Below are 19,105 nucleotides of genomic sequence, written 5' to 3'. Positions count from 1 at the left end.
GCTGTCGCTGCCGGATCACGTGGTGAGGCATACACCAGCAGCGCAGCCCTCCCTGGACCTAGTACCAGCACTGCCGTACAACATGGTGACGTGGCGAGCACCAGAAGGGCAGTTGAAGCTGGTACGGTGGCACGTGCACTAGTTACCCCGTCGCAGCCACCGCAAAGACAGGCCCGTAGAGCCCCTAGAATCCCTGAGGTGCTGGCAAACCCTGATTGGCAGTCACCAACTTCAGCCGCACCTGTAGTTCCCCCTTTCACCGCCCAGTCTGGAGTTCGGGTTGAGACGGCTCAAATCGGTTCGGCCCTGGGATTTTTTGAGCTGTTCTTGACTGCGGAGCTCTTGGACTTAGTCGTGGCAGAGACCAACCAGTATGCCACACAATTTATATCCGCCAACCCGGGAAGCTTTTATGCCCAGCCTTTCCGGTGGAAACCAGTCCAAGTTTCCGAAATTAAAATTTTTTTGGGCCTTCTCCTCAACATGGGCCTGACAAAAAAGCATGAATTGCGGTCATATTGGTCAACGCACCCGATTCATCACATGCCCATGTTCTCTGCTGCTATGTCCAGGGCACGATTTGAGGCCATCCTCCGTTTCCTGCATTTTAGCGACAACACCACCTCCCGTCCCAGAGGCCACCCAGCTTTTGACCGGCTCCACAAAATTCGGCCCCTCATAGACCATTTCAACCAGAAATTTGCAGATTTGTATACCCCCGAGCAAAACATCTGCGTAGACGAGTCCCTAATACATTTTACCGGGCGCCTTGGCTTCAAACAGTACATCCCAAGCAAGCGTGCCCGGTATGGGGTCAAATTGTATAAGCTCTGTGAAAGGGCCACAGGCTATACCCACAAATTTCGTGTCTATGAGGGAAAAGATCAGACCCTGGAGCCGGTCGGTTGCCCTGACTACCTGGGGAGCAGTGGGAAGACAGTCTGGGACTTGGTGTCACCCTTATTCGGCAAGGGGTACCATCTTTATGTGGACAATTTCTACACAAGTGTGGCCCTCTTTAGGCATTTGTTTCTAGAACGGATTTGCGCCTGTGGCACCGCGCGAACTAGTCGCGTGGGCTTCCCCCAACGGCTTGTAACCACCCGTCTTGCAAGGGGGCAGAGGGCTGCCTTGTGTAACGAAGAACTGCTCGCGGTGAAATGGAGAGACAAGCGTGACGTTTACATGCTCTCCTCCATTCACGCAGACACGACAATCCAAATTGAGCGAGCAACCCGTGTCATTGAAAAGCCCCTCTGTGTCCACGACTATAATGCGCTCATGGGAGGGGTGGACTTCAATGACCAGATGTTGTCTCCGTATTTAGTTTCCCGCAGAACCAGACGCTGGTATAAGAAGGTGTCTGTATATTTAATTCAATTGGCGCTGTACAATAGTTTTGTTCTCTACAGTAAGGCTGGGAGAACACGATCTTTCCTCAAATTCCAGGAAGAGATCATCGAGAACCTCCTTTACCCAGGAGGTTCCGTGGCCCCATCCCCCAGTGTAGTTAGCCGTCTACACGAGCGACATTTCCCCAGTGTCGTTCCTGGTACCTCAACCCAACCGTCACCCCGAAAAAGATGTCGTGTCTGTAGCAGGAGTGGAATAAGGCGTGACACCCGCTATTTCTGTCCTGACTGTGCTGACCACCCTGCCCTATGCTATGGAGAGTGTTTCCGGAAGTACCACACACAGGTACACCTAGCATAGGGATTGCATCTCACAGGACAGGCACACAGGGCTATTAGGGCCCTTTTACTCTCAGCTGCTGCAAACCTCTCCTTTCACCTGGGATAAAGTGCATAACGTACTTCGCCACATCTTTGGGCGATTTGCGCTTTGCACATTGTCCCATGGGGAAGGAGAGGTTTGTTCTATAAAGGTAAAAAAAACTAAACAAAAAAAAAATTACCGGTAAGTAAAAAAGTTAAAAAAGTTTAAAAAAGTTAATATGTTCTGTTCTAAAGTTAATAAAGTTATTGCTTTGCGGCCTGGTTTTTTCTTTTTTGTTTTGTTTTTTTTACCTTCCAGGTGGACCAACCGATCGACCAGCTGCAGCACTGATGTGCATTCGGACAGAAGCATTGTGCTGCTGTCAGATTACACGCAAGTCGGTGTATGCGGCGCTGCAAGACGAGATTTCTCCTCTGCAGTAAAAGATATGTTTGCCGAGGCATATGAGCTGAGGAGGTGGCGGTGTTCATATACTTTGGCAAACACTTTGTATATATAAAAAAAAAAATCCCGGCAATGATTTATTCATCCACATCGATTGATGTGAATGGAGAAATCTGGTTTGCCAGGGCATACGAGCTGAAGTGGGTATGGATGTTGGGCGGAGCTCCTATGTCCTGGCAGACGCCTTTCCCCTCCTTTTTCTTTTTTTGGCAGAGATTTTTTCATCCACATTGATCGATGCGAATGAAGAAATCTGTGCCGTTCATTTTTTTCTTTCAGCCCAGAGGCTGAACGGAAAAAAAAAATCTCATTACCCGTATGCTCAATATAAGGAGAATAGCAGAAACTCCTAATGCTGGGCATACATGTAATGATTGCGGAGACCCTCAAATGCCAGGGCAGTACAAACACCCCACAAATAACACCATTTTGGAAAGAAGACACCCCAAGGTATTTGCTGAGGGGCATATTGAGTCCATGAAAGATTGAAATTTTTGTCCCAAGTTAGCGGAAAGGGAGACTTTGTGAGAACAAAATCCAAAAAATCAATTTCCGCTAACTTGTGCCAAAATTTTTTTTTTTCAATGAACTCGCCATGCCCCTCATTGAATACCTTGGGGTGTCTTCTTTCCAAAATGGGGTCACATGTGGGGTATTTATACTGCCCTGGCATTTTAGGGGCCCCAAAGCGTGAGAAGAAGTCTGGTATCCAAATGTCTAAAAATGCCCTCCTAAAAGGAATTTGGGCCCCTTTGCCCACCTAGGCTGCAAAAAAGTGTCACACATGTGGTATCTCCGTATTCAGCAGAAGTTGGGGAATATGTTTTGGGGTGTCATTTTACATATACCCATGCTGGGTGAGATAAATATCTTGGTCAAATGCCAACTTTGTATAAAAAAAATGGGAAAAGTTGTCTTTTGCCAAGATATTTCTCTCACCCAGCATGGGTATATGTAAAATGACACCCCAAAACACATTCCTTACCTTCTCGTGAGTACGGCGATACCAGATGTGTGACACTTTTTTGCAGCCTAGCTGGGCAAAGGGGCCCACATTCCAAAGAGCACCTTTCAGATTTCACAGGTCATTTACCTACTTACCAGACATTAGGGCCCCTGGAAAATGCCAGGGCAGTATAACTGCCCCACAAGTGACCCCATTTTGGAAAGAAGACACCCCAAGGTATTCCGTGAGGGGCATGGCAAGTTCCTAGAATTTTTTATTTTTTGTCACAAGTTAGTGGAAAATGATGATTTTTTTTTTTTTTTTTTTTTTTCATACAAAGTCTCCTATTCCACTAACTTGTGACAAAAAAAAAAAATTTCCATGAACTCACTATGCCCATCAGCGAATACCTTGGGGTCTCTTCTTTCCAAAATGGGGTCACTTGTGGGGTAGTTATACTGCCCTGGCATTCTAGGGGCCCAAATGTGTGGTAAGGAGTTTGAAATCAAATTCAGTAAAAAATGACCTGTGAAATCCAAAAGGTGCTCTTTGGAATATGGGCCCCTTTGCCCACCTAGGCTGCAAAAAAGTGTCACACATCTGGTATCTCCGTACTCAGGAGAAGGTGGGGAATGTGTTTTGGGGTGTCATTTTATATATACCCATGCTGGGTGAGAGAAATATCTTGGCAAAAGACAACTTTTCCCATTTTTTTATACAAAGTTGTCATTTGACCAAGATATTTATCTCACCCAGCATGGGTATATGTAAAAAGACACCCCAAAACACATTCCTCAACTTCTCCTGAGTACGGCAATACCACATGTGTGACACTTTTTTGCAGCCTAGGTGGGCAAAGGGGCCCATATTCCAAAGAGCACCTTTCGGATTTCACTCGTCATTTTTTACTGAATTTGATTTCAAACTCCTTACCACACATTTGGGCCCCTAGAATGCCAGGGCAGTATAACTACCCCACAAGTGACCCCATTTTGGAAAGAAGAGACCCCAAGGTATTCGCTGATGGGCATAGTGAGTTCATGGAAGTTTTTATTTTTTGTCACAAGTTAGTGGAATATGAGACTTTGTATGAAAAAAAAAAAAAAAAAAAAAATCATCATTTTCCACTAACTTGTGACAAAAAATAAAAAATTCTAGGAACTCGCCATGCCCCTCACGGAATAGCTTGGGGTGTCTTCTTTCCAAAATGGGGTCACTTGTGGGGTAGTTATACTGCCCTGGCATTCTAGGGGCCCAAATGTGTGGTAAGGAGTTTGAAATCAAATTCTGTTAAAAATGACGAGTGAAATCCGAAAGGTGCTCTTTGGAATATGGGCCCCTTTGCCCACCTAGGCTGCAAAAAAGTGTCACACATCTGGTATCTCCGTACTCAGGAGAAGGTGGGGAATGTGTTTTGGGGTGTCATTTTACATATACCCATGCTGGGTGAGAGAAATATCTTGGCAAAAGACAACTTTTCCCATTTTGTTATACAAAGTTGTCATTTGACCAAGATATTTATCTCACCCAGCATGGGTATATGTAAAAAGACACCCCAAAACACATTCCTCAACTTCTCCTGAGTACGGGGATACCAGATGTGTGACACTTTTTTGCAGCCTAGGTGGGCAAAGGGGCCCATATTCCAAAGAGCACCTTTCGGATTTCACTCGTCATTTTTTACAGAATTTGATTTCAAACTCCTTACCACACATTTGGGCCCCTAGAATGCCAGGGCAGTATAACTACCCCACAAGTGACCCCATTTTGGAAAGAAGAGACCCCAAGGTATTCGCTGATGGGCATAGTGAGTTCATGGAAGTTTTTATTTTTTGTCACAAGTTAGTGGAATATGAGACTTTGTATGAAAAAAAAAAAAAAAAAAAAATCATCATTTTCCACTAACTTGTGACAAAAAATAAAAAATTCTAGGAACTCGCCATGCCCCTCACGGAATAGCTTGGGGTGTCTTCTTTCCAAAATGGGGTCACTTGTGGGGTAGTTATACTGCCCTGGCATTCTAGGGGCCCAAATGTGTGGTAAGGAGTTAGAAATCAAATTCTGTAAAAAATGATGAGTGAAATCCGAAAGGTGCTCTTTGGAATATGGGCCCCTTTGCCCACCTAGGCTGCAAAAAAGTGTCACACATCTGGTATCTCCGTACTCAGGAGAAGGTGGGGAATGTGTTTTGGGGTGTCATTTTATATATACCCATGCTGGGTGAGAGAAATATCTTGGCAAAAGACAACTTTTCCCATTTTTTTATACAAAGTTGTCATTTGACCAAGATATTTATCTCACCCAGCATGGGTATATGTAAAAAGACACCCCAAAACACATTCCTCAACTTCTCCTGAGTACGGGGATACCAGATGTGTGACACTTTTTTGCAGCCTAGGTGGGCAAAGGGGCCCATATTCCAAAGAGCACCTTTCGGATTTCACTCGTCATTTTTTACTGAATTTGATTTCAAACTCTTTACCACACATTTGGGCCCCTAGAATGCCAGGGCAGTATAACTACCCCACAAGTGACCCCATTTTGGAAAGAAGAGACCCCAAGGTATTCGCTGATGGGCATAGTGAGTTCATAGAACTTTTTATTTTTTGTCACAAGTTAGTGGAATATGAGACTTTGTAAGAAAAAAAAAAAAAAAAAAAAAAATCATCATTTTCCGCTAACTTGTGACAAAAAATAAAAAGTTCTATGAACTCACTATGCCCATCAGCGAATACCTTAGGGTGTGTACTTTCAGAAATGGGGTCATTTGTGGGGTGTTTGTACTGTCTGGGCATTGTAGAACCTCAGGAAACATGACAGGTGCTCAGAAAGTCAGAGCTGCTTCAAAAAGCGGAAATTCACATTTTTGTACCATAGTTTGTAAACGCTATAACTTTTACCCAAACCATTTTTTTTTTACCCAAACATTTTTTTTTTATCAAAGACATGTAGAACTATAAATTTAGAGCAAAATTTCTATATGGATGTCGTTTTTTTTGCAAAATTTTACAACTGAAAGTGAAAAATGTCATTTTTTTGCAAAAAAATCGTTAAATTTCGATTAATAACAAAAAAAGTAAAAATGTCAGCAGCAATGAAATACCACCAAATGAAAGCTCTATCAGTGAGAAGAAAAGGAGGTAAAATTCATTTGGGTGGTAAGTTGCATGACCGAGCAATAAATGGTGAAAGTAGTGTAGGTCAGAAGTGTAAAAAGTGGCCTGGTCTTTCAGGGTGTTTAAGCACTGGGGGCTGAGGTGGTTAAATAACCGTCGCCAGGAGTCCTCTGATAAGTCACCATTTTTTGGTGCATATGGGTTTTATCTGCAGTTTGGGACATTCTCTGGAGAGGGGTCTTCTGGTTTACCTTATGAGGAGAGATTTTCCTTGTCTGTCATTTATTTGGCAAAAGATTCAGGGTAATCTGAAGAGGATGAGTGAGAGATATAAGCGTGTGGCGGATAAGAGACATGTGCCTGGTCCGGACCTGAATGTGGGGGATCTGGTGTGGTTGTCTACAAAGAATATCAAACTGAAGGTTCCCTCCTGGAAGTTGGGTCCTAGGTTTATTGGGCCTTACAAGATCTTGTCCGTCATCAATCCCTTTGCCTTCCATTTTGATCTTCCTCAGACTTGGAAGATCCATAATGTTTTTCACAGGTCCCTATTAAAACCTTATGTCCAACCCACGGTACCCTCCTCTTTGCCTCCTCCGATTGTTTTTGATGGTAATCTTGAATTTCAGGTCTCTAGGATTGTGGATTCTCGCATTATCCGCGGTTCTCTCCAGTACCTCGTTCATTGGGAGGGTTATGGTCCTGAGGAGAGGATGTGGGTCCCAGTGGCGGACATTAAGGCCACTCATATCATCGGGGCTTTCCATAGGTCTCATCCTGAGAAGGTGGGCTCTGAGTGTCCGGAGTCCACCCGTAGAGGGAGGGGTACTGTCACCTCCAGCTCTGTGAGAAGGTCTGTTGGACGTTCTTCGCTACCTCTTGCATGAAGTTCTTTGTTTTGGTTTCACTTTGTCATCTCCTTTCCTTCTCCCAGCTGTCATCTATTTGCACTGATTGTATCCCTTTATATTCCCTCCCATACTGCCTCACTTTGCGGTTTATACTTCTTCCTGGATGAGTTGTTCACTGCTGGATGCTCCTTCTCCTGATTCCTCAGATAAGTCTGTTTCCTTTATTTGTGTTTACTTGCTGGCTTGATTGTAGGTGACCCTGACTCCGTCCGTATTAAGTGCAGGGAGCCGGTGGTCGTGTCCCCTCACTATTATAGGGTTTTCAGGTGTCAGATAGCATAAGGTACGTGGACATGCAATCGTCTACCATAAAGATCTTTGCATGGGCATAGCAGTCAGGGAGAGCACTAGGGGTTTTATAGGGCTCACCCATATGCTCCTTAGTTTGGGATCAAGCCAGTCGTATGTTTATTTATAAGTTCCAGCTTTCTGCAACACCATCCGTGACAGAAACCTGGAGTAAAACTGTGTGTATGTGGAGACTAAGGGCCTGCGAGCTTCTATTGGCTGATATGGGACATGTGACCGTGTATGGCAGTTGGGATATGAAGAGAGAGACTTGCAGGCTTGTATTGGCTAATGCAGGCCATTTTTTGTGAATATCTAGAGAGCTGTGACCCCCCACAAGATTTATTTCCAGGTAGCATGGGATGTGTATACCAAGTTTCGTTGAAATCGATGGTTGCGTTTTTGAGTGATCACGGAACATACATACACACATATACTGTACATACATACACACACACACACATATATACGTCCTTCTTTATATATATATATAGATTAGTAAGGTCCTGTTCACATGTGAGTGATAGTTTTTCCATAAACGAAAACCACAACACAGTGCTGAATCGGTTGCACAGTGGACACCGCAGCAATTGACGGATCCCATTGACATTTAGTTGGGTCTGTCCTTTTGAAAGGGAAAATAGGACTGCATATAGCGTTATTCTTCCTGCTCAATATAACACAATCTGTGATAGGGGCTCCTACACATGTATGAACAGAACCTTGCAAGCAAAAAAAAGCACAAGTGTAAACCCAGCATTAATAGTTGGAAAACCGATGCCCTAATTTGTCTAAGGGCTCTTTCGCACAAAATGATAATGTTGTGCGCTTCTGTAGTCCATACTGCACAATCCCTCTCTCACACGGAGAGCGATTCCTGTGTGAAAGAGCCCTAAAGCATCAAGAAGACCCAAAAGTTGAGCAGTATCATAAGAATGACATTTACTCCTGTGATCTGATACCTGTCAATTTTTTTTTTTTATGCAAAACGAATGATTCATGTTTCACAGAATACCAAGCCTCAGCTTACCACAGCAATTTTACTGCATCAGCATTTTTACCTTGTGATATTCTCACGCGTAATCTCCTTTCTTTGCTCTGTGTTCCCATTCATAGTCACACAAAAACCATTTATGCACTTTACACTATTGCCTTACATTAACGTAAGATTAAAGGGGTTTTCTGTGAATATACATTGATGGCACCCAGAAATTACACAGGCAGCAGGCTTAAAGGGCTTTCTGTGCAGGCTCCCCACACAAACAGCTGTTCCAGGTACTGCAGCTCAGCCCTGTTCAGTTAAATGGGTCCAAGCTGCAGTAGCAGGCATAGCCCCAGGTACAGACACTTCATGTTTGCATGCTATATACCAATCAAACATTGACTGCCTATACAAATATATTTGTACAAACAGTATTGACTGTTTAGGCCCCTTTGGTAGGTAGTTAGCGCCCAGCCCACCGCACCGCAGTCACTGATTCGCTGATTAGCGTATCGCTAATCAGCATTGCTACTTTTATAGTATCTGTAAGTGATCAGAACTGATCACAGTCAGATCTATAATAGTAATAGTGTCACCTTAGCTCGCCCTCCACCCAAAACGCAGTGTTTGCCCGATCAGGCCTGATCGGTCGCCCACACGTGCATTCACCCACGCCCGCCCCACCGCAGTGACAAAATAATTTTTTTTTATCACTTCACAAGCGCTGCGGCGATAAAAAAATCTGTTTTGATATTTTTTATCAATCGCAGCGGCTTCCTGTACTTCGCTAGCCTCCCATTTGTAAGACAGGCTTGCTTTTTTTTTCTTGGGTAGTCTCAGGGAATACCCCCTAAATTTAGAAGTTGAACAAATGTATATGGACGAGCACTCTACCAATTAGCACACATTTATTGTAAATAAAATAGTGGAATATAAAATGGCTAGCGATATAAAACATATAAAACAGCACAATAAAAATACATCAGTGTAACCACAATGGGGTAGATGAATATAATCTATGTCCAACAGATCCTTTGTCGTAGATTGTATCTAAGGTTCTATGTAGGGCCTTCTGATGTGGCCTATGTCTCCATAGAAATCCAATATGTCCCCAATAATAGGTAATAGATGTGAGTAATACCTATGCAACACTAGAAGGTTCGGACAATCGACCAGTGCTTCATATATCGGGTGACAGTCCCATGATGTTTGGTAATATTTCGGACAAAAGAAAATGAAGATGAACTTTCCGGCTATTTTGCCGCTTATCTCCCCTTTGTATGGGTAGTCCACTTAGGTCCTGCGGTTTGCTCAAACGGAGCAGATAGGGCACACCGGGTGATGTATGGGACCGGCGTCTCACGTTGTTCTGTTTGATGGCTGCGTTCAATACTCGCGGAGTAGCACTTGCGTCACTTCCTGTATTGTAGTGACGTCTTTCTTATATTCAATCCGATAGTTTGGAACTTAAATTTTTCGGATGTTCAGTTTTTCGAGTATAGAAGTCCTGTCTGCATGGCCATGCAATTAAAGAAATATTGACAGGTGTATGGCGTTAAACCCAGACGCGTTTCGGGAATTATAACTCTCCCTTCCTCAGTGGTTGCGCCACACCTGTCTGTATACGCCTTATATACTCCACAAAGTTGTGTTCAAAATCTGGACCGAACCTCAGGATTCAATACTTCCGTTTCTGTAAAATTCGATATCTGTAACTTCCGATTTTTTACAATCTGCTTTTATCGAAAACTTCCGATTTTTCAACTTTCGGATTTTTAATGTCGATTATTCTGGAGTAGACTTTCGATCATTACGAAATGTGTTTCCCTTTCTTACAAATATTAGAAGAGGAAGAGGAAAATCCATTCATCGAATACCCAATTTGTGGATACATCCTTTTTAAATATTAAGATCATAGGACAATAATTCACACTTCTGGCCCTATGGCGTCGCTACATTGACGATGTGGTCTTTATTTGGAAGGGTGAAAGGGATACTCTGGATCTCTTTCTGAAGTTTTCAATGAAAATCAACTGAACTTGGTCTTTAGTGCTATGATTAAAGAAGAGACAATTTCTTGATTTAGTGATCAAGAAACAGAACAACAAGTTTGTCTGTAATACCTTTTTCAAACCAACGAATAGAAACAGCTTTATCCAATATTCCAGCTGCCACCTCCCAAGATGGCTTAGTAACATTCCGACTGGTCAGTTTCGCAGGATCAGGAGGAATTGTACGGAAGATCTACGTTTTGAGGAGGAGGCGGCTGGAATGTGGCAGCTATTCCGGGAGAAAGATTATCCGGATGAGATAGTAGAAAAAGCTTTGGAAAAGGTTAGGAAATTAGACAGACAAACCTTCTTTGACAGTCAGGTTGAAATCAATAAAAATCCCAGACAACTGAAGAGATCAATAGTAGGATCATCCTTCCTTTTAATGATGACTATAGAAAAATACAACAAATAGTAAAGGCACATTGGCATCATATATTGAATGATAGAGTGATAGGCCATCTTTTACCTACATCTCCAAAGGTCACATTCACTAGGGCAGTGGTGGGCAACCTTTTTTGTCAACTGAGCCAAATATCGCCAAAACCACGATTGGAATTTCTTTCGAGAGCCACATTTTTAAAACCTAAAATATTGCATCAACAGTACCAGTGAGGACTATTAGGCTCATGCACACGACCGTGTGCCCGCAAAAAAGTAGCGCATGCTGAAGTGAATGGGTCCATGATGCGTGCTGCACACGGCCGTGTGCAGCCCGCATCAAGGACCCATTTACTTCAATGGGTCCAGGATCCGGTTGCATGCAATACTTTTTTGCGGTGCGGAGGCACAGCCAGAAGCACCACGGAAGCACACTGTAGCACTCATATCCCGGATCCTGGACCCATTGAAGTGAATGGGTCCATGATGCGGGCTGCACACGGCCATGTGCAGCCCGCATCATGGACCCATTCACTTCAGCATGCGCTACTTTTTTGCGGTGCGGGCAGTCGGATGCGGATCGCGAACCCAATTCAAGTGAATGGGTCCGCGATCCTCATGCAGCTGCCCCATGGTCTGTGTCCGTGCATTGCGGACCGCTATTTGCGGTCCGCAGCACAGGCACGGCGCCCTTACATTCGTGGGCATGAGCCCAGAGTGTGTTTTTGAATACTTTAATATGTACTTTCTTTTATTTGGATCTTGATTATTATTTCATTTTATCTTTATCATTTTTTACTTTTCCTAAACTTGTCTGCAGATGTGGATGTAATGTGGATGACGCACTTATGGGGGATATCTGTGGATGACGCACTTATGGGGGAAATCTGTGGATGACGCACTTATGGGGGAAATCTGTGGATGACGCACTTATGGGGGAAATCTGTGGATGACGCACTTATGGGGGAAATCTGTGGATGACGCACTTATGGGGGAAATCTGTGGATGACGCACTTATGGGGGAAATCTGTGGATGACGCACTTATGGGGGAAATCTGTGGATGACGCACTTATGGGGGAAATCTGTGGATGACGCACTTATGGGGGATATCTGTGGATGACGCACTTATGGGGGATATCTGTGGATGACACATATATAGCATAAGATGCTATATATGTGCCCTCCACAGATATCCCCCATAAGTGCCCTCCACAGATATCCCCCATAAGTGCCCTCCACAGATATCCCCCGTAAGTGCCCTCCACAGATATCCCCCATAAGTGAGACATCCACAGATATCCCCCATAAGTGCCTTCCAGTAAGTAATGTATTAGTGGGGGGAAGGAAGGGGGCAGGGACACTTGCGGCGGGGCCGGTGCAGTGCACACACCGGGGGCAGCTCCTACCTTTCTGCTGCAGGACATTTCGTTCCTCCTGAGCGGCGGCCTCTTCACCACTCCACCCCTCCTCACAGTGGGCAGCCGAACTAGAGCCACGCTGCCCGCCCTTCTGCTGCTGTGCGCAGCGTGACATCTCTCCCTCCGTCATGCGCCTCCTGCCCCGCCTGCCTGCTTCATTCGTAAAGTGGAAGCAGCAGACAGACGGGGCAGCAGGCGCATGACGGACAATTTACAAGCAGCGTGAGCGGCGCGATATGGCTGCGCGGCCGCCCACCCGCCAGCCCGAACCAAAGAGCCGCAGTGAAGGATCAAAAGAGCCGCATGTGGCTCGCGAGCCGCGGCTTGCCGACCACTGCACTAGGGCACCAAACTTGGGTATTAAAATAGCTCCCTCTGTGAAAACTAGAGAGAAAAAGAGATCACTTCTTGGGACTTTGATGGACTTGAAAGGGTTTTTCAAATGCGGCAAGTGCATTGCATGCAGAATTAACAACAAACCCTGTAAGACCACCACAGTCCCCTCTACACAGAACACCTTTATCTGGGACATTAAAGATTGCCTTACATGCAACTCTACCGGTGTTGTCTACCTGATCCAGTGCCCCTGTAATAGACAATACATCGGCAGAACTTAACGACTACTAAAGACGAGACTGGCTGAACATATAGCCAATATCAAGAAAGGCTATGAAAAACATTCCTTGTCTAAACACTATAAGAAGTAGGGATCGACCGATATTGATTTTTTAGGGCCGATACCGATAATTTGTCAACTTTCAGGCCGATAGCCGATAATTTATACCGATATTCTGGGTATTTTTATTTTTGAGGAAAAAAAATTTTTCCTACACAAATTTGCTGAAAATTTATGTTTATTGTTAACGTGTATTATTATTTTATTTTTTTGTAAATCTTTTTCATTTATACTTAATATTTTTGTGTTTTTTTTTCTTACTAACTTTTAGCTCCCTTAGGGACTAGAACCCTTGTCCTATTCCCCCTGATAGATCTCTATCAGGGTGAATAGGACTTCACACTCTCCCTGCTGCTCTGTGCTTTGTGCACACAGCAGCAGGGAGCTGACTATGGCAGCCAGGGCTTCAATAGCGTCCTGGCTGCCATGGTAACCGATCTGAGCCCCAGGATTACACAGCCGGAGGAGGAGGGGAGAGGGGATCCTGTGGCCACTGCCACCAATGATTAATACTGGGGGGGGGGGGGGCGCACTGCGCCACCAATGTTTTTACTATTGGGATGGGGGTGGGGGGCGCACTGCGCCACCAATGATTAATACTAGAGGGCTTGGGGGGGGGGCGCACTGCGCCACCAATGAAGATACCTCTCTTTCACATACAGGAGGCGGGAGCTGGCTGCAGAGTCACATAGCCGGCTCCCGACCTCTATGAGCGGTAGCTGCGATCCGCGGCACCTGAGGAGTTAACTACCGCGGACCGCAGCTGCCGTTCATAGAGGTCGGGAGCCGGCTATGTGACTCTGCAGCCAGCTCCCGCCTCCTGTATATGAATTAATGAAAGACTCATCTTCATTGGTGGCGCAGCGGCCACAGCCCCTCCCCTCCTCTTGTCTCCTCGCCTGCTATTGGCGGCAGCGGCAGCAGCATCACAGGGGGAGGAGACACTGCTTCCTTCTCCCCTGTGCTGCGGAGGGAACACAGAACGCGCTGTCAGCAGCGCGTTCTGTGTTCCCAATACGTTATCGGAATATCGGCAAAATAGATGCTGATACCGATAACTGTCAAAATCCTCAATATCGGCCGATAATATCGGTAAAACCGATAATCGGTCGATCCCTAATAAGGAGGTCCATAACAGTGACCCAGCCAGTCTCGTCTTTACGGCGCTGGAAAAGGTAGACCAACACTGGAGAGGTGGCAACTTTATCAAACACATGTCCAGGAGGGAGTCCCGACGAATTTATGAGTTTGGGAGCCTGTTACCATCAGGATTAAATTCGGAGTTGGAACTCTTTGGCTTTTTGTGAGGGGGGTGTCCTTGGTTCGATGTAGGGTCGTAGGTCAGGCCGTGTATCGGCACTGCGACCCTCCCTCGACCTGAGGTCTCCCATCAACTCTATTATTGGGGTCATCGCTGCTGTTAGCCCTGCTATCACTACGTTTGTCATCATTGTACTGTGGTAGTCATGGAATGAAATATAGATGTAAGTCCAACATAACAAGTACTGTCTAGCAACTATTAGTACCCCATGTCCATACTGTATTAGACATCCACAATTTTAAATTATTCATATCTATTTTTAAATTATTCATATCTATTTTTATCTTAACATACTATTAAAAGTTTCATTAAGTGTGAATTATTGTCCTATGATCTTAATATTTAAAAAGGATGTATCCACAAATGGGGTATTCGATGAATGGATTTTCCTCTTCTAATATTTGTAAGAAAGGGAAACACATTTCGGAATGATCAAAAGTCTACTTCAGAATAATCGACATTAAAAATCCGAAAGTTGAAAAATCGGAAGTTTTCGATAAAAGCAGATTGTAAAAAATCGGAAGTTACAGATATCGAATTTTACAGAAACGGAAGTATTGAATCCTGAGGTTCGGTCCAGGTTTTGAAGACAACTTTGTGGAGTATATAAGGCGTATACAGACAGGTGTGGCGCAACCACTGAGGAAGGGAGTGTTATAATTCCCGAAACGCGTCTGGGTTTAACGCCATACACCTATTTCTTTAATTGCATGGCCATGCAGACAGGACTTCTATACTCGAAAAACTGAACATCCGAAAAATTGAAGTTCCAAACTATCGGATTGAATATAAGAAAGACGTCACTACCGGACCATACAGGAAGTGACGCAAGTGCTAGTCCGCGAGTATTGAATTTGGCCATCAAACAGAACAACGTGAGACGCCGGTCCCATACATCACCTGGTGTGCCCTATCTGCTCCGTGTCACGAGGGTATCAAGAGCCACGTCTGACTCCGTTATACCCGGGGTCAGGAAGTCGCAGCGGGTGGCTGCGCGCTCTATATCTAAAGATCATGGTGTTTCTTAGTTATTGTTTTCTGTGTTTGCCTTGCTATCCTTTTTGTCTCTCTCAGGGATCCGTAGCTTCTCCTCCTCAGCTGTTTCGTGTCTGCCACTCCCTACCTCCTTATATTCTCCCCTCACACTTCTCTAGTTGCCAGTTATAGAGCTTCCTGCCTGGACATCTATACTGACCCACTGGAGTGGTTAATCCTGGTTGTTGTTCCTGTGTGCTACCCTCCGGATCCCTGTTTGGCTTATTGTTGTCTCCTGTTGTCGCCCACCTGGGAATATATGTTGAGTCTGTGTTGTCTGTCCTCCCCTTGGTGTTTTCCCTTAAAGTTAGTGGTGCGGACTAGTGTTCCCATCGCCCTGTTCACTACCTAGGGCTCAGCTCAGGGAAAGCCAGGGCTTTAGGCACGTGATCGGCGTACGGGTGAGGAACCCGTCTAGGGACGTCAGGGCAGCCAGGTGCCAGCCGCCAGGTGAGTCAGGGGTCACCATCTTCCCTCTCACTTGGGCAGGGCCTTCCTCGTTCCCTCCCTCTGTGTCACGTATGTGATAGCCACGCCGACCGTGATATTATAACTGGCCCTTACTTTTTGAAAAGAAAAAAAAAATAATTTTTTAATTTTTTGTTTGTTGTTTTTTTTTTCTCTCTCTACTTAGAATCCAATATGGATCCTATTGATGCCTTGGCAGAACAGCTTCAAAGCCTGTCTTTGGAGGTGGCAGGATTGAAGGCGTCTGTTCTCCAACAACAGCAGCAAATGCAGCAGACCGCACCCCCAGCGGTTGCTATGGGTAACCAGGTTGTCACTGAACCCAAGGTTGCTCTTCCCGACAGATTTTCTGGGGGAAGGGACAAATTTGCAACGTTCCGTGAGGCCTGCAAATTATATTTTAAGTTGCGCCCTTACTCCTCAGGTCATGAAGAACAGCGGGTTGGGATTGTCATTTCCCTGCTTCAGGGGGATCCGCAATCCTGGGCGTTCTCGTTACCCCCTGGTTCTCAGGCTCTTCGGTCAGTGGAGGGATTTTTTGGGGCTTTGGGTCTCATATATGATGACCCTGACCGAGTCGCCCTGGCTGAGTCGAAGTTACGGAGACTCCTACAGGGAGAGCAGAGGAATATTGCTCAGAGTTCCGTAGGTGGGCTACGGATACTCAGTGGAACGACCCGGCTCTCAGGAGTCAGTTCTGCTCTGGGTTATCTGAAAGGGTTAAGGATGCTCTGGCGCTGTATGAGACCCCCCTTTCCCTTGATGCTGTTATGTCCCTCTCTATCAGAATAGATAGACGTCTTAGGGAGAGATCGAAAATTCCGGAGCAATTGGTTACCTCTCCCAAGCAACAGTCAGCCTGTACTGACTTAGATGAGCCTATGCAGCTAGGCGGAACTTCTCGTCAGGTCCGTCCTCCCGAGATTCGCCGTAGGGGGGGGGCTTGTTTTTTTTGTGGGGGGAGGGGTCATTTCATTAATGTCTGTCCCTCCTTTCTCAAAAACAAAAGACCGTCGGAAAACTACTAACCCCGGGCTGTGCGAAGGATGTCAGCCGGGGGGTATACGTTTCCTCCATACGAACATCTCAATTTGTGTTACCAGCGGTCATTGTTTTTGGTGTTAAGACGGAGTCTATTTCTGTTTTTCTAGACAGTGGAGCAGGGGTAAACTTGATTGATGCCCATTTTGCCCGCACTATGGGTTTGTCTCTCTGTACGCTGCAGAGACCTATTCCCGTATTCGCTATAGATTCTGCTCCTCTGTCTCAGAGAAACCTCACCCACATTGTTCGTAATTTACACCTTCGGGTAGGGGACCACCATAATGAGTGTCTTTCATGTTACGTTCTGGAGGGCCTTCCCTCTCCGGTGGTATTGGGTCTTCCCTGGTTGGTAGCGCACAATCCAGTGGTGGATTGGCAGGCCAGGGAGATATTGGAGTGGAGTGAGCATTGCAGAGAGAATTGCTTAAATAACAATTGCTTAATCGCCTCCATAGCTTCCCTACCTACATTTATTTCGGACTTTGAGGACGTTTTTTCTGAAAAGGGTTGTCAGAAACTACCACCTCATCGTCCTTATGATTGCCCGGTTAACCTGATTCCCGGGGCAAAATTACCCAAGTCCAGGTTGTATAATCTTTCGGGTCCCGAGAGACAAGCCATAAAAGATTATATCTCCGAGAGTCTGGCTAAGGGACACATCAGACCCTCTTCTTCACCCGTGGCTGCAGGGTTTTTCTTTGTTAAAAAGAAAGATGGGGGCCTGCGTCCTTGCTTAGATTTCCGTGAGTTAAACCAGATAACCATCCGTGACCCATACCCTCTTCCTCTCATTCCTGACCTTTTTAATCAGATTGCGGGTGCTAAGTGGTTCTCCAAACTTGATCTTAGGGGGGCCTACAATCTGATTCGTATCAGGGAAGGGGATGAGTGGAAGACAGCGTTTAACACCCCTGAGGGGCATTATGAAAATCTAGTTATGCCTTTCGGTCTGACCAATGCCCCCGCTGTCTTCCAACATTTCGTTAATGATATTTTTAGTCATCTCATCGGCAGGTTTGTAGTCATATACCTAGATGATATCTTAATTTATTCGGCTGATCTGAAAACACATGAGGTGCATGTCAGGCAAGTACTGCAGGTCCTACGGACGAATAAATTATATGCGAAAATTGAAAAATGTGTCTTCGCTGTTCAGGAATTACAGTTCCTGGGATATCTATTATCTGCTTCAGGTTTCCGCATGGATCCTGGGAAGGTCCAGGCAATTTTAGATTGGGATCTTCCTGAGAACCTTAAAGCCCTACAACGGTTTTTGGGTTTCGCTAATTTCTATAGAAAGTTCATTAAAAATTATTCAGTGATCGTTAAACCCCTTACCGACATGACTAGGAAGGGGACGGATTTTTCCAAATGGTCTGACGCCGCTAAAGATGCATTTTCCTCTCTAAAGGAGAGGTTTACCTCGGCACCTGTTCTAATTCAACCTGATGTCTCCCAGCCTTTTATTGTCGAGGTAGATGCGTCAGAGGTGGGAGTGGGAGCTGTATTGTCTCAGGGTCCGTCTCCTGGCAAATGGCGTCCTTGCGCTTTCTTTTCCAAAAAATTATCTTCTGCAGAGAAGAATTATGATATTGGAAATAGGGAACTGTTGGCGATTAAACTGGCGCTTGAAGAGTGGCGTCACTTCTTAGAGGGAGCAATCCACCCCGTCACGGTGATTACGGATCACAAGAACCTTCTGTACCTAGAATCGGCTAAACGTCTCACCCCTAGACAAGCTAGGTGGTCGCTATTCTTTACCAGATTTAACTTTGTAATCACCTATCGTCCTGGGGCAAAAAATACCAAGGCAGACGCATTATCTCGTAGTTTCCCTGGAGGGGGTAATGTTTGTGATCCGGTACCTATTTTACAAAGAGGAGTGGTTGTCTCTGCTGTACACTCTGTTCTAGAGGGAAAGGTGTTAGAGGCTCAGGGGGACGCCCCGGCCTCTTGCCCCTCAGAGAAATTGTTTGTACCGTTAAACCTGCGTCTTGAATTATTAAAAGAACATCATAATTCGGCACTTGCTGGACACCCGGGTAGTAAAGCAACCTTGGAGCTTTTATCTCGTCGTTTTTGGTGGCCAAGGTTGCGTCAGGATGTAATGGATTTCGTGTCTACTTGTTCTACTTGTGCACGCGCGAAAGTCTCTCATACACGTCCAGCAGGGTCTTTATTGCCACTTTTCATTCCCAATAGGCCATGGACACATCTGTCTATGGATTTCATCACTGACTTACCGTTGTCGGCGGGTAAAACAGTTATCTTGGTAGTAGTAGACAG

The sequence above is a fragment of the Bufo bufo genome, chromosome 6, assembly GCF_905171765.1.
Source record: "Bufo bufo chromosome 6, aBufBuf1.1, whole genome shotgun sequence".
NCBI lineage: Eukaryota > Metazoa > Chordata > Amphibia > Anura > Bufonidae > Bufo > Bufo bufo.
Note: the sequence above shows the minus strand (reverse complement) of the source record.